Source organism: Engystomops pustulosus, chromosome 7 (assembly GCF_040894005.1).
Source record: "Engystomops pustulosus chromosome 7, aEngPut4.maternal, whole genome shotgun sequence".
NCBI lineage: Eukaryota > Metazoa > Chordata > Amphibia > Anura > Leptodactylidae > Engystomops > Engystomops pustulosus.
Genome location: NC_092417.1, coordinates 130,413,687 through 130,428,814, shown reverse-complemented (window position 1 = coordinate 130,428,814; position 15,128 = coordinate 130,413,687). Strand labels below are relative to the sequence as shown.

Genomic DNA, 15,128 nt, shown 5'->3' with positions numbered 1-15,128 from the left:
TATCATTTTTCCTAGCCATATCAGATTTGCGGTTCTGTCTTTAGACCTACTGGCTACAGACCCGCTGGCTACAGACCCGCTGCTAGGGGCAGTTAAATTTGTTTCTTTATTTGCAGCCCAATTTCCTGACTGTTTTTAACCTCCTGTTTCTCTGATAACACACAAAACTACAAGACTGATGCTATATGAAAGATGAAATTCTTGTATTCAAACTGTCACCAGCAAGCATGTTCCTAGGTAGAGTCACCTGACTTGACTCCCTCTCCCACCATTGAAAACATATTTGCTCATTCCTGACTGGAGCATGCATGGCCTTAAAGGACACCCGTCATCAGGTCTGTCACTTGTCCTGTCACCTCTACCTGTTGGAGCAGCTCACAAGGATGGCAGTTTATGAAAATATATTTAGTTTAGGGGGGTTATTTTGCATGACGGGTTCTCTTTAAAGAACACCTGTCACCAGAATTTTACCACCCTAACTAACAATGCCTGCTGATTGAAGGGTAAAAGGTCCTCCCCATATCGCCTAAAATTAGCTGCCAGTGAGGCACTGTATTTTAATTACAGTTGTTGTTTTTTTTGTTATACAGGCGGTCCCCTACTTAAGGACACCCGACTTACAGACAACCCATAGTTAGACGGATCTCTCTGCCCACTGTGACCTTTGGTGAAGCTCTCTGGATGCTTTAATATAGTCCCAAGCTGCAATAATAAGCTATAAGGTGTCTGTAATGAAGCTTTATTAATCATCTTTGGTCCAATTACAGCCAAAATTTTGAAACTCCAATTGTCACTGGGACAAAAGAAAAAAAATTGTCTAGAAAATATACAGTTTCGACTTAGATACAAATTCAACTTAAGAACAAACCTCCGGACCCTATCTTGTATGTAACCCGGGGACTGCCTGTACACCCCTTTATTTTAACTGACAGCTCTGCCTTATGTTACATTCATGTCATATGACCAGAGTGACATAATCTCAGGTCCTTTAGCCTCCTCACATTATCAAACTGTATCAAAACATTGATTTTACACGCCCCCTCTGATTCCTGGTAATATAACATTTATTTATAGCAAAGTAAAATTAAACATTTTTAGCTTTAAGAAGGGGGTCAGTTAGTTAATAGGGCTTTATAGGAACTGGTCACAAGCTGTATATGTGCAAATGTGGTGACAGGTTCCCTTTTAAGGTCTTCGTAGACCTGTAAAAGGGACGGATTTATAATAAACCCTACAACCTTCACACATAACAGAAAAGGACAAACTAGCATTGGCAGGGCACTTTAAAAGCTTTCCAGTTAGCAATATGTAATTTTAGGTTAAATTATATATTTATTCAAATTGGCTTACTGGTGCACCAGGGAAGTGGCTAAACCACTAGAAAGTATACTGAAAATGAAAGGTTTAAATCCTATCAGAGGATGCTGGCTTTACAGCTTTGCCCCAGCACTGACTGTTTAGTGCAAGCCTAAATCATTGGAAATGTCTCTTTTGCCCATTCCAACTATCAGTCATTATCACCTTAAGGCAGAGTTTCACAGTGTCACATTTTTCACAAATACAGCCAATGACAGGTTCCTATAGAGCCCCATTAACTAAATGCCACCCTTCTTTAGCTTCAACAAAATTTTATTAAAGGAAAACAGAATGGTGCCTTAAAATAGGTCACAGCAAAACACATACCCCTCGCAGGGGGAATTCACAGAGTTGGGTATGATGCAAAGCCAGCCAACTCTGTAAGCAGATACTTCATGACCCCTGTGTGCTGCGAAGCTGTATGCTGACAATGTTCTTAGATTGTCGGGTAGAGGGTTTAGCGACATCAGAGTCATGAGATGGATATAAAACACAATAAGCCACTTAAAGGGAATTTGTCATAAGAAATTGGCCTAATAATCCACTAGCAGTCGAGCAGCTGAGCAGCTTCTAGATGATGTTTCTTTCATCACCTGATGTGGTGGCATCATCCAGAAAATCAACTTTGAAGTTATGGTTTTATGTAGTCAAGGAGGTGGGAGAGTTCAACACTGAAGTCAAGCTTTTTCTGCCTTAGAATGGTACCTTCACTGTAATTGATGGCCCATGCATTGACATCATTGATCAAATCTCTTGAAGTTTGGCCCATGATGTCAGTCAAGTGGTAAGAAATGTTCAGAGGCAGGAATAGTATGGCTTCCCTGACTTTATACATCTAACTTCAAAGTTGATTTTCTGGATGATGCTTCAAAGCTTGGTCATGTAAGAAACATGAACTAGAAGCTATAAACCAAAATGTGTTTCTCAGCACTATCCCAATACTGTTACCGGACTATTGTGGGTAATATATGTGCTAGCGGTCAATTACAGGTGCCTATCTGTAATGATGGAAAATGGTCAAGCAAGAAATGTATAGAGCCAAGCACCTAACTATACTCAATTGATGATAGAAGTGTGTACAGTATTAAACATACATTATTTAATATTAAAATATTGTTAAAACATTATATTTCAGATGTACACAGAATAACATTCACATATGACATAAATGTACAGAATATACTATATGTTTTAGATCTCAGGCTGGGCAAAAAATAGGGGTAAGAAAAACGTTATAGGGCCCAAGTGCACAATTCTTCCCAAAAATTGTGTTTAAAAAAGTAAAAAAAAAAAAATATGACAAATGAAGGTATATCCGTGGAGGACGCCGAAGAAAGCTAGATGGACAATTGGCAGTATAGTTGTGAATGTCCAGATGTGGAAAAAATGATGACATTCTATATGTGTTATAAAAGTGGCAACTGGTAGTAGAAAATTAGCGCATGGAGTCAATACGATGTGTTGGTGTAGCACTTGGTTTTTATCATAGATTGTGCTTGCTGCTGAAAAGTAAACATGGGATATTGCACTCACGGTTTCACCCCACAATTATTCAGGGGTTCTTGAAGCTAGCCGTCGCGGACGTTGCATGTGGGAGCGATCGTCTTGACTCTGCCTCCTCTAAGTTGTTGTGCACGAGCCCGCTGTGCATGGTGGGATTATGTCTGCCGTATCCCAACCAACGTGCCTTCCAGTAGCCCAAATCCACAGGTGGAACGGAGGTAAATCCCGTAGATACAAATAAATGTTAGCACCTGTTAAAAGTTATCTTGGATGCTTCATATAATAGAATGTCCTCCTTTTTTTTTTTTTTTGGCTTCTTTTTCTGGCGTTAATCTCCACGGTAACCGTCTAAAAAGATAGTTTAAGATAAAATCTAAACGCGTTTCAAAGCCTCCTCTTGGCTTTTTCCTCAGTAGCGCCGTTTTTAGGCTGTTTTTAGTTAGTGCGTTTTCAGATAGTAAAAAACGCATCCGTTTTTAAAACCCGCATTTTTGTCCGTAATTAAAAACGGCATAAAAAAACGCCATGTTTGACATCACCCTTAACAACCAGGCCCTTGTTGTTTTTTGCGTTACCATTTTTCACTCCCCCCCCCCCCCTTCAAAAATCTATAACTTTGTTATATGCTTTGCTGTAACATAACTTTGCTGTAAAATTGTACTTCATGATATTTAATATTCCATGCCATGTACTAGGAAGCGGGAAACAATTCAAAATGCTGTGATATTGGGAAAAAAAATAATACAATTGCTTCACTAGTTTGTGGGCTTGTTTTTTACGTCTCAATGCCTATACCTAACATGATTATGGTTTTTGCATAACATATAAGTGTAGGTGGGCACTAATAAGGAAGGTTCCGGATTTCTTAGATAAATTAATATTTATTTGTACATCCAAAAACATACAGATATAAAAATCTAATTTGTCTAATGCGAAGAAACTCTTTCATTATTCTCCATTGCGAAGAAACTTTGTCTAATATGAAAACAAGCCAGAACCGTCTAACCGTGAGTGTATGACTACAGTCATTTAAAATTACCTGTCATTTATACTGGTCCGATCCGATTTTTAGCCTTACAATGCAGATATAGGGCCCTATATCTTGCCAGCCACTTAAAATACCTCCCGGATACCTACCTCTCATACGGCATCCGAACTCTGAACCCTTCAAAAAGATATCACCTTTTCCTCTCCATTTTTTAACTTAAAATAAATTTTTGACATATCTCTAAAGCGCTATATTTTTTATTTTTTATTTTTTCAAGCTAGTTGTCTTTTTGTTACAAAGACCAATTTTTAACACAAACGTCTGTAGGTCTGATTTTTATATCTGTATGTTTTTGGATGTACAAATAAATATTAATTTATCTAAGAAATCCGGAACCTTCCTTATTAGTGCCCACCTACACTTATATTTTATGCAATAGCTTTTACTTCTTCCCATTGGGTGTTTTAGGGATAAGGTGGTAGCACATAAGGACGGCTAGATAAATTTGATAAGTGCCACTAAATTTCTCATGATTATGGTTTTTACTAATATAAGAGACTAATATCTCTATCTATCTCTTGGTGTTTTAAACAAGTTTTTAGTCGTGCGTTTTCAGTCCGTTAAATAACACATCCTTCTTTGTCCTATTTTTCCAATTATCTTAATTAAAAATGGACTGAAAACGCATAACTAAAAACTGAATAAAAACGGGTTCAAAACACCACGTGTGCCACCACCTTTTAGGCCGTTGTTAAGCAGTCTGTTAAAAAATGTATGCGTTTTTGAAAACGCATCCGTTTTTGTCCGTTTTCCATTTATATTAAGATAATTGGGAAAAAACGGTCATAAACGGAAGCCTTTTCAAAAAACGTATGCGTTTTTAAAGCGCATGCAGTTTTTAACGGGCTGCTTAAAAACGGAGATACTAGTGACCGTTACTGATCGCATGTGTTTTCAATGGAAATGCCAATGCAATCAGAATGAGGCCCGCTCCCAGACGTATTGAGTATCGCAATACTTTTCTGGGTATCGTATTGCACTCAAAATTCTGGTATCGGTACAGCCCTATTATTGACCGAATACATATGTTCCACCATAATTTGCAAATAAATTCTTTAAAAATCAGACTATGCGATTTTCTGAATTAGTTTTCTCATTTTGTCTCTCATAATTGAGAGCTACCTATGATGTCAATTACAGGCCTCTCATCTTTTAAAGTGGGAGACCTTCCGCAATTGTTGGTTGACTAAATACTTTTTTTTTTTTTTTTTCCCCACTGCATAAATGTAAATGTAAAAAAAATAAATTGCAATTTATTTTTAAGTATGTAAGGTAGCAATGTTTTGAATTTGCACCCACTCCCTCGTGTGTGTCTATATATCCAGCCCTGTAATATAAATATGTATTATATTATAGGGCTGAATGTATTGTTAACCCGTTCTCGACGGCGCGCGCCGGGCCTTCTCCATAGCCGGTAAGTCTTTGCTGCATATTGCTAGCACCGATCGCGGGTGTTTTCACCTCGATGCTGCCGGCGGCTTCAAAGAGATGGTCTGAATACCCGAGGCTACTTCGTTTTAACCCATGCACTACAATGTGCTAATTGCACATTGTAATGAATGGGGAGTAAAATCCACATATACTGCCATACAGTATATGATAGGATGAATCAGACTACCTAAGGTTAGAGTACCCTAGGGAGTCTGAAAAATAGTAAAAGTAAAAAAAAAAAAGTGTAAAAAAAATAATTATAATAAAAAAACCTAAAAATTCAAATCACCTTTCCCTAGAACTGATATAAATAAACAGTAAAAATCATAAACACATTAAGTATCGCCGCGTCCGAAAATGCCCGATCTATCAAAATATAATAACGGTTTTTCACTGCGTTTAACCCCGTAACGAAAAATAGCGTCCAAAGTCGAAAATGGCATTTAAAAAAAAAAAAAAAATTCATAAAAAGTGATCAAAAGGTCGCACAGTCCCAAAAATTATAGCAATGAAAGCGCCATCAAAATTCGGAAAAAAAATTACACTACCCACAGCTCCGTACACCAAAGCATGAAAAAGTTATTGCCGCCAGAAGATGGCAAAATAAAAAAAAAAATTTTGTACAGGAGGTTTTCATTTTTGTAAATGTATGAAAACATTATAAAACGTATACAAATTTGGTATCCCCTTAATCGTACCGACCCAAAGAATAAAGTAGACATGTCATTTGGGGCGCACAGTGAAAGCTGTTAAATCCAAGCCCACAAGAAAACGTCGCAAATGTGTTTTTTCACCATTTTCACTGCATTTGGAATTTTTTTTCCTGCTTCCCAGTACGCGCCATGAAATATTGAATCCCGTCACTACGAAGTGCAATTTGTTACGCAGAAAATAAGCCATAACAGAGCTCTTTATGTGGAAAAATAAAAAAGTTATAAATTTTTGAATGTGGGGAGTGAAAAATGGAAGTGAAAAAACTAAAAAAGGCCAAGTCGTTAAGGGGTTAAAAGCTATGTAATCTGGCGAATCTCCTCTTCTCAGCTGTTCTGATGTGTTTGCAAAACACATGCATTAACACCATACGTGAACGCACCCTCTACTCACTTCCAGTGAGGGTGGTGGCACACATGGCGTTTTGAACCCTTTTTTTAGGCCGTTTTTAAGCAATCCATTAAACTGCAGGCTTAAAAAAAGCATCCCATTGGCCCGATCCCATTGGCGTTTCTGTGGTCCTCCTGTGATCGGCAACGAGCCCCCGGTGTTTTGCGGCTCACTCTAATTGGTAAAACAATTTTTGTGGTTTTATTTTTTAATGCCAGCCTTCAGAGCTGTATTAACCCCTTAAGGACGCAGGGTTTTTCGGCTCATTTCTCGCTCTCCAACTTCAAAAATCCAGTGTGTGAGGCCTGTGTGAGGGCTTATTTTGTGCGTAACAAATTTTACTTTCCCGTAATGTTATTTATTTTAACATGCCGTGTACTGCTAAGCTGAAAAAAATTAAAAATGTGGAAAAATTGAAAAAAAACCGCACGTGCGTCACGTTCTTGTGGGCTCAGTTTTTACGACTTTCACTCTTCGCTCCAAATAACACGCCTACTTTATTCTTTGGTTCGGTGCGATCGCGGTGATACCAAATTTATATAGGTTTTTTTGTGTTTTAATACATTTTCAAAAATTAAACGAATGTGTACGAAAAAGAAAAAAATTTTTTTGCCATCTTCTGACGCTAATAACTTTTTCATACTTTGGTGCACGGAGATGTGTGAGGGGTCATTTTTTGCGAAATGAGGCGACGTTTTCATTGCTACCATTTTGAGGTCTGTGCAACACTTTGATCATTTTTTATTTCATTTTTTATGTTATGTAAAAAGGTGTAAAAGTCGCATTTCGGACATTTGGGCGCCATTTCCCGCCTCGGAGGTCACCGCCGCCCGTAACCGGTTTTATATTTTGATAGATCGAGCATTTTGGTATGCGGCGATACCTAATATGTTTGGTATCCGTTCTAGGGAAAAGGGGGGTGATTTTAATTTTTTTTTTCCACTATTTTTTATGGTTCAATAACATTTTATTTATTTATGTAATTTGCACATTAACAAGCGTAATAAATTGTGACAAGCAATTCGAAAGTATATGTATCATTGAGTTGAATACTTAGAATGACAGAATTGAGTGCAAAATGGATTGAATAAACTGGAACAGGAAAATAACAAAAGGAAAAATCTATCGTGGTCCAGAACAAAAGGGACCATGAACAAAAACTCTGTTAACATGCACAAACAACACAGAGACGCAAGACAACACGAAGGGTAGGATAGAGAGGGGTATGGGTGGAAAGGCAGGAGGAAAGGAGGGGGGTAGGGGGCTGCCCTATATCTAGGAATAGAGTTTTAGAGTGCTAGATCACTAGCCTGTAGCCAGGCTTCCATGGCCGGTTGGGATCTGAAGGAGATCCAGGGATTCCATGTTTTATAAAAGTTGTCATGTTTACCCTCATCACTAGCCTTTAATTCCTCCATGTGTAGGATTGTATTGAGTGCTTCTACCCACTGAGTTTTAGTAGGCGGATTGGGGGATCTCCATAGCCTTGGGATTATCTGCCTCGCTGCCACCAAAAAGTGACGAAGTAGGCTTTTTTTGAATTTGGAGATAGTCCCTGGAATCATAGAAAGAAGGGCCAACTCAGGTGACGGGTCTATGCCTGGTGGACATATGTCTTTGTACAGATGGAAGATTTCCCTCCAAAGTTTATGAATCGGAGGGCAATCCCACCATAAGTGTAACATGTTACCCTCTGATTCTCCACAGCGCCAGCACAGAGGAGAAACTTCCGGGAACATTCTATGCAGTTTTGCAGGTGTTCTGTACCATTGAGATACAATTTTGTAGTTCAGTTCCTGTAGTCGGCAGGAGACTGAAGCCTTGTGGGTTAAAATAAGTGCTTTTTGCCACTGTTCAGGTGAGAAAGACTTATTGAGGTCCCTCTCCCATGAAGCAGTAAACGACGGCAGTTCATCCCCCGTACCCCCCCGCACCAGCATAGCATAGACCAAGGAGATCGTGTCGATAGGAGGGGAGGAGTCCATACACAATTCTTCAAACGGGGTGAGGGTGGTGGAGAGTGCAGATGGGCCCAAGGTGTTGACAAATTTGCGAACCTGAAAAAATTGTAACCATCTGGAGGGCGCTAGGCCGAGAGCTGATGTCACATCGGTCATGGCGCGGATTCCCTGCTCATTAACTACACTACGCACCCTGGGTAGCGGGGCTTGTGGATCTAAGGGGGCATTTTGTAGGTCTGGTAGGTCAGGGTTGCCAATGAGTGGAGTAAGGGGGCCTGATACTGTAATCAGATTAGTGAGTCGCATAAATTTACGCCAAGATTTAAGTAAGAGCGTTATTAGGGGGGAGACAGTGATATTTCGTATTGGTGTGTTTGGGGACCACCAAAAAGCTCCAAGGGCCTGCGCATGATTTAACTCTAGCTCTATTTCAACCCATAATTTGGAGGTGCGTCTGTGGAATAAGTCCAGTACGAATGTGGCGATGGAGTCCCTATGATAATTTGTTGCGGCTTAGTATAGATTGTCTGATGCGCGGCCTTGAGGAGTGCCAGACAAAGGCTTGTGACATTCGTCTAAGTTGGTCAAAGAAGGATCTCGGTAATGGAATGGGAATGGTCTGAAACAAATACAAGAGTCTTGGTAGTATGTCCATTTTTAGTATATTAATTCTACCGAACCATGATACCGTTAGTTTGGACCATTTTTCCAGGTCCTTCTTAATAGTCTCTAATAGTGGTGTGTAGTTTAGATTGAATAAAAGACTTAAGTCTGAGGATATATTTGTTCCCAGGTAGCGTATGGCGGATCTGGCCCATTTAAATGGAAAAGTGGATTCCAAGTGTATCTGTTCGCGTTGGGGTATGGTGATGTTAAGCATTTCAGACTTATGTGTATTGACCGTAAAGTTGCTCAAAGAGCCGTAAATTCGGAATTCCTTCAATAGAGAGGGTAGTGATGTTGTCGGGGATGTTATGTATAAAAGAAGGTCATCCGCAAACAGGGAGAGCTTACAGTCCCGCTGTCCCATTTTCAGACCTGTGATGTCAGGATTTGATCTTATGGCGTTTGCCAGTGGTTCCATCGCCAATAGATACAAGAAAGGGGAAAGAGGGCACCCCTGTCTTGTCCCATTGGCGATGAGGAAGGGGTCTGATATAGAGCTGTTAACACGCACCTGCGCTGTGGGGTTGTGGTAAAGTGCCATGATGCCCTGTAACATCTTTGGGCCGATGCCTATCTTTCGGAGGACCATCTCCAAAAACAGCCAGTGGACCCTATCAAACGCTTTCTCAGCGTCTACCGAAAGAAGGCATAGGGGGGTGGATTTACGTTGGGCATTCGCTATCATGGAGATTGTTTTGGCTGTATTATCCCGTGCCTCCCTTCCAGGCACAAACCCCACCTGATCTTTATGTATAAGGTTCGGGATGAGAGGTTGGAGGCGGAGTGCCAACATTTTGGCATATAATTTAACATCTATATTCAGTAATGATATAGGTCTATAATCCCCGCAAGAGGTTAAAGGTTTGCCAGGTTTGGGCAATACTGTGATGGTGGCCTGTAGTGTCTGCGCCTGAAAGGGAGTTCCCCCCGCCACTGCATTAAAAGTCTGTAGGAGCATGGGTGTTAAATCTTCTCCAAATAGTTTAAAAAAGCGTGGAGTGAGACCATCCGGTCCCGGGCTTTTCCCAGACTTAAGATCCTTGAGAACTCGGTGGATTTCATGTTCCGTGAAGTCCTCTTCATGCGCGTCTCTCGCCTCGATGGATATAGGAGGGGGAGCGTGCTGGTCAAGATATTCAATAATTTCTCTAGGGGCAGATCGCGGTAAGTCGCTTGTATTATCTTTTATGTTATATAAGCGTTCGTAGAATAAGCAAAACTCATCAGTTATGTCGGAGGGTGAGTGTACCTTTCCTTTGAGTGGTGAATCGATAGAGAGAATGTGAGTGCGTGCCATTCTGGGGTGTAGGGCTCTGGCTAGCCAGGTTCCGCACTTGTCCCCGTATTCGTAAAAGCCCCTTTGCATGCGGTCACGCGCACATTGGGTTTTTTGGTCTAAAATTGACAATATTTGTTGGCGGATAGTAGATAGATTTGCTTTGACCAGGTCGGAAGGGGAAGCTTTATTAGTGTCTTCCAGCCTACCCAACTCTGTCAAAAGGGATTTAAGTTTGAGTGTGCGGTCTTTTTTTAGACGTGAACCATGGTTCATCAGTATACCTTTTATATCAAATTTTAGGCCTTCCCATTTGAGTGTGGCGTTAGAGGAATCTATAGTATGTTGTAGGGGAAAGGACTGTATGGCCGCCTTTATGTCCGATATGCATAGGGCGTCACTTAATAAATTGTCATTTAGCCGCCATGAAAATTGTCTTGGGGGTTGAGCCACCAGTGTAAGAGACCCCATGACTGGAGCATGATCGGACCATAGAAAGCCATCTATCGAGCAACGTGGTCCTAGATCCAAAAGGTGGTGTGAAATGAAAAGGTGATCTATTCTATGGTAGCTATTGTGAGCTGCAGAGTGGAATGTGTAATCTTTTACCCCCGGATGAAGAATCCTCCATAGATCCACTAATTGCATATCCCTAAGTGATCTCCTTAATCTACGCACCTGTACGGATGAGACGGAAGACTTACCAGTCGTTGTATCTTGGTGTGGATCAAAGGCAAGATTGAAGTCTCCTCCTAGCACAATCTGGGAGCCGTCTGCAAATTCTGCAAGTTCCCGGAGTGTTCGGATGCCAAAATCGACTTGACCCTGGTTGGGAAAATACACATTAGCGATTGTATAAATTCTATTTGCAAAGGACACTTTTATAAAAAGGAATCTGCCCTCAGGGTCTGTTTTGGAATCAAGAAGGGTGTGTTGGAAAGTTTTATGCAAGGCTATGGATACCCCCCCTGCTTTACGAGTTGGGTTTGGGCCATGGTGCCATACTGAGTAATATGAGGTGGGGCATTTTGGTAAATTTAGGGCGCTAAAGTGCGTTTCCTGCAAGAGAACGATCATTACCTTTTTACGGTGCATTCGGTATAGGATTTGGCCTCTTTTGTTTGGAGCGTTTAGGCCTCTAGCATTAAAAGTGCAAACAGAAAGAGAGGACATGGTTGGCAGCTAATCTCTTGGTTCTTTGAATAGGGAAGATGTTCTGGTGGAGGGCACCAGCAGGAGGACACGAGAGGGAGAAAGGGAAGGTAATATGGACACACAAAAGACTATAGACAACACAGATAAAAGTAACCTAGTATGGAACAAAGAGAAAGACAGTGACAGGTAGAAATCTCCTGCACCGTACTTTCTAGTTGCTCCAGAAGGGATGAGCTAAGCGAGCCACAAGGGCTACGTTTCCCTCTCGGGGCGAAAGAAGCAAATGACCAAGGGAGCCCCTAGCAGGGCCCGCTCGTGTTACTGAGCCCTAGAAGGCGTTCGTGTATCCGCAGGACAAGGTAGTTGTATAGTCCAGGTAAATGGAAGTGTAGAGGCAAGGAGGGCTTCAGCACCAGGTGTCTTGCGAGAGTCCTTCAGGTGCCTCTTGGTCAACTCTCCCATGTGTAGGGAGAAATCAGGTCAAAGTTCAGTGTTGGGTAGGTTTCGGGCGTTTAGGATCTCTCCTCGGTTTAGGCTCCACCGTTTTCCACTCGGGCCTTGGCGGTTGAACAGATAAAGAGGGTGGTTTGGGCCAGTCTGGTAGCGAGATCATGGGAAGTTCCAAGACGCCCAGGAAATTCGGGAGGTCTCCCAATGAGCGGAAAATTGCGGTTTTCCCTCCATTACGGGCTATAAGTTGAAATGGGTACCCCCATCGGTATGTGATGTTTCTTTCTCGTAGCACATTGAGCAGTGGTTTGAGTGCTTTGCGGAGCTGTAGCGTGCGCCTAGCCAGGTCAGGTAGGATGGATAAAGGGGATCCCTTGAATGACAGTGGTTCTGCGTCTCTGGCACCTTTCAGGATGGCTTCCTTATCTTTAAAGAAATGAATGCGGCATATAATGTCGCGAGGTCTCGCGGGGTCAGTGGATTTCGGGCCTAAAGACCTATGGATGCGGTCAATTTCAATGGGGCGACTCCGCGGACGTTTTAGCAAGGATGAGAAGAAATCTTGCGCCCAAGCATCTAGGTGCGACGGTTCAATGTCCTCTGTGAGGCCCCTAATTCGAAGGTTATTTCGCCTGTGTCTGTTCTCAGTGTCATCGATATGGGTTAAGATATCAGAGATCTGCGCGGATTGCTCCATAATGACTTGACGATGTTCCTCCAGAATAGATTGAGTATGATCTTGTGCTTCCTCCATCACAAACACCCTAGCACCCACATGGTGGATTTCTTGTTTTATATCTTCCATGTCCCTCTTGTGAGACGCTTCTCCCTTTGTAGGGATAGAGCGAAGATGAGCCTGCCAGTCCCAATTTTGCTCATTACAAGCCTGGCTATTAGGAAGTGCAGCTTGACAGAGTGAAGCAGACTGATGACCCCTGGTGGCGGGCCATGGGGATACAGAAGGAGACTGTGTGGGGCTGAAGGTGAGGGATGGGGAGGAATCCAGGCGAGGAGACACTGAGGGATCGACTCTTGGGGTTCCTGGGCATGCTGGTGTGGCCAGGACCTCATATTGGGAGGCAGACCTACCCCCTGTTGCAGCATAATTCTGCAGGGATGCCGCCGCCTGCAGGGCAGCCTTGGATGGCAGCGGGGGAAAGTCCTTCTCCAGAGTGGGTGAGTCTGTGGCCGGTATAATAGCCAGTGTGGCTCCTTGTGAGGCAGCGGGGGTCTCACCTGAGATGCGCCCGGGAGCGGATGCCGCCGACAGTGGCGATGTGGCGCCGGGGAGAGGAGCCTGCTGCGCTTCTGGTGCCGGGCGCGTGGTGGCTTCCTGTGAGGAGCGTGTCGCCGCCATGTTGGATTCGGCCGCGGGGTCCTCTTGCAGCGTGTGCCGGCCTAAAAACTGCTCCAAGGAGCTCTGTTGCGGCTCCCTGGCTCCCTGCTTCTTGGGGCCGGTTCTTTTGGGTCCCATGTGGGGAGACCGGTGGATTCAGAATGTCCTGCGGTTCTGAGGATAGCGAGCGGGCGACGGAGCTCAGCAGCAGTGCGTCCTACTCAGCCATCGGCAAGCCACCTTTCACTATTTTTTAGACCATCTAGGGTACATTAACCCTAGATAGTCAGATCGCTCCTACCATATACTGCAATACTTCTGTATTGCAATATATGGCATTTTTGCAGCACATTCATTACAATGAGCCACTGGCTCATTGTAACGTATCTGCAGATGCCAGATAGTCTCGGGTCAAATGAAGACCCGAGGCTACCATGGCAACCGATCGCCATTTAAACGCCGCCGGCGACTTTGCTGGCGGCGTTGAAAGGCTTAATAGCCGCGATCGGTGCAAGCACTGACCGCGGTTATTAGCGGTGGGGGTTTGCTGCAATATGCAACAACCCCCACCTCTGTATGAAGAGCCCGTGAGCCCTCTTCATACATCCCTTATACCTCTGCGCTGTAGAGCTACGGCACAGAGCGTTAAGGGGTTAAAGCTTGTTTTCTGTGGGACAAATTAATATTCTGTTCAATGTACTGGGAAGTTGTTAAAAGGCTCGAAAGGTAGTGTATTGAGCTGTATGAGGGCTGCTTGTCTGCCTGACAAATTGTCCTTCCAAGTGACAATATTTCATCTTCCGTGCTGTGTACTGGGAAGATGGGGAAAAAAATCCAATTTGAAATTGTAGTAAAGAAAAAACTCACATACGCCATTTTCTTGTGGACAGGGTTTACGGCTTTTACTTTGTGCGTTGTTTGGCTCTGTATGTTTACGGGGACATCAAACTTAGGGGTGATGTCACACATGGCATTTTTGGGCCGTTTTTAGTTAGTAAAAAACGCATGCGTTAAAAAACCGTTAAACTAAAACCGGCCCAAAAACGGCTTAAAAATGCCATGTGTGACATCACCCTAAAGGTTTTATTACCGTATATACTCGTGTATAAGCCGAGTTTTTCAGCACAAAAAATGTGCTGAAAAACGTCCCCTCGGCTTATATACGAGTCATACAGTCATAAAAAACCTTTTCTGGCTTCGGCGCCCGTCTTCTGTCTTCACTAACTTCGTGCCGGGCGCCGCCATGGTTTTCCTCCAGGCGGCGCCTAGTATGACGTCAGCAGCGGCGCGTCATACTAGGCGCCGTCCAGGGGAGACGAATGTGTCTAGGCTGCTACCAGAAATGCTTTCCTGTGATCTGCATCTAGATAATTGCACACTTTTATCTGTACTATGTGCTGTATGCTTGTGGAGTGTGCAGAGTGCACGCACTCCAGATTCATGAATTGTGGTGCACGTCCTCCATGAATCCGTCTTGTCAGACACAGTGCAGCCGCAACACAAAACTGCGCAGACGTTTTATAAATACATGTGCAAGCAGTTTCGACGTTCTTTCTCGTGCAAACACTTTAATAAATGTGGGCCAAGGTGTTACCTATGTCATCATGTGTCCCTTACAAAAGAGCAACAACTTTGTGGTAGATGAAGAAACAAATAAATTGCATTGGACCTGGTAACCATGCTCAGTCTGAGGCTACATTCACATGGCCGTATGGAGGACATATATACGGCCGAAATATATACGTCCCCCATAGGCGGTGATGGGCTCACGGCGCCGTACCGTTCTGTAGCCGGGAGAAAGATTGCACATGTCCAATCCTTCCCCGGAATATGACACCGTGTGCC

The 15,128-nt window shown here is 43.0% G+C and overlaps 1 protein-coding gene across 4 annotated transcripts in view; it reads left to right on the top strand.

The window, feature by feature from the left end:
* The window catches only part of RIPOR1 (RHO family interacting cell polarization regulator 1), a 234,848-nt gene that overhangs the window by 93,281 nt on the left and 126,439 nt on the right, over positions 1-15,128 (top strand). The window lies entirely within an intron of this gene.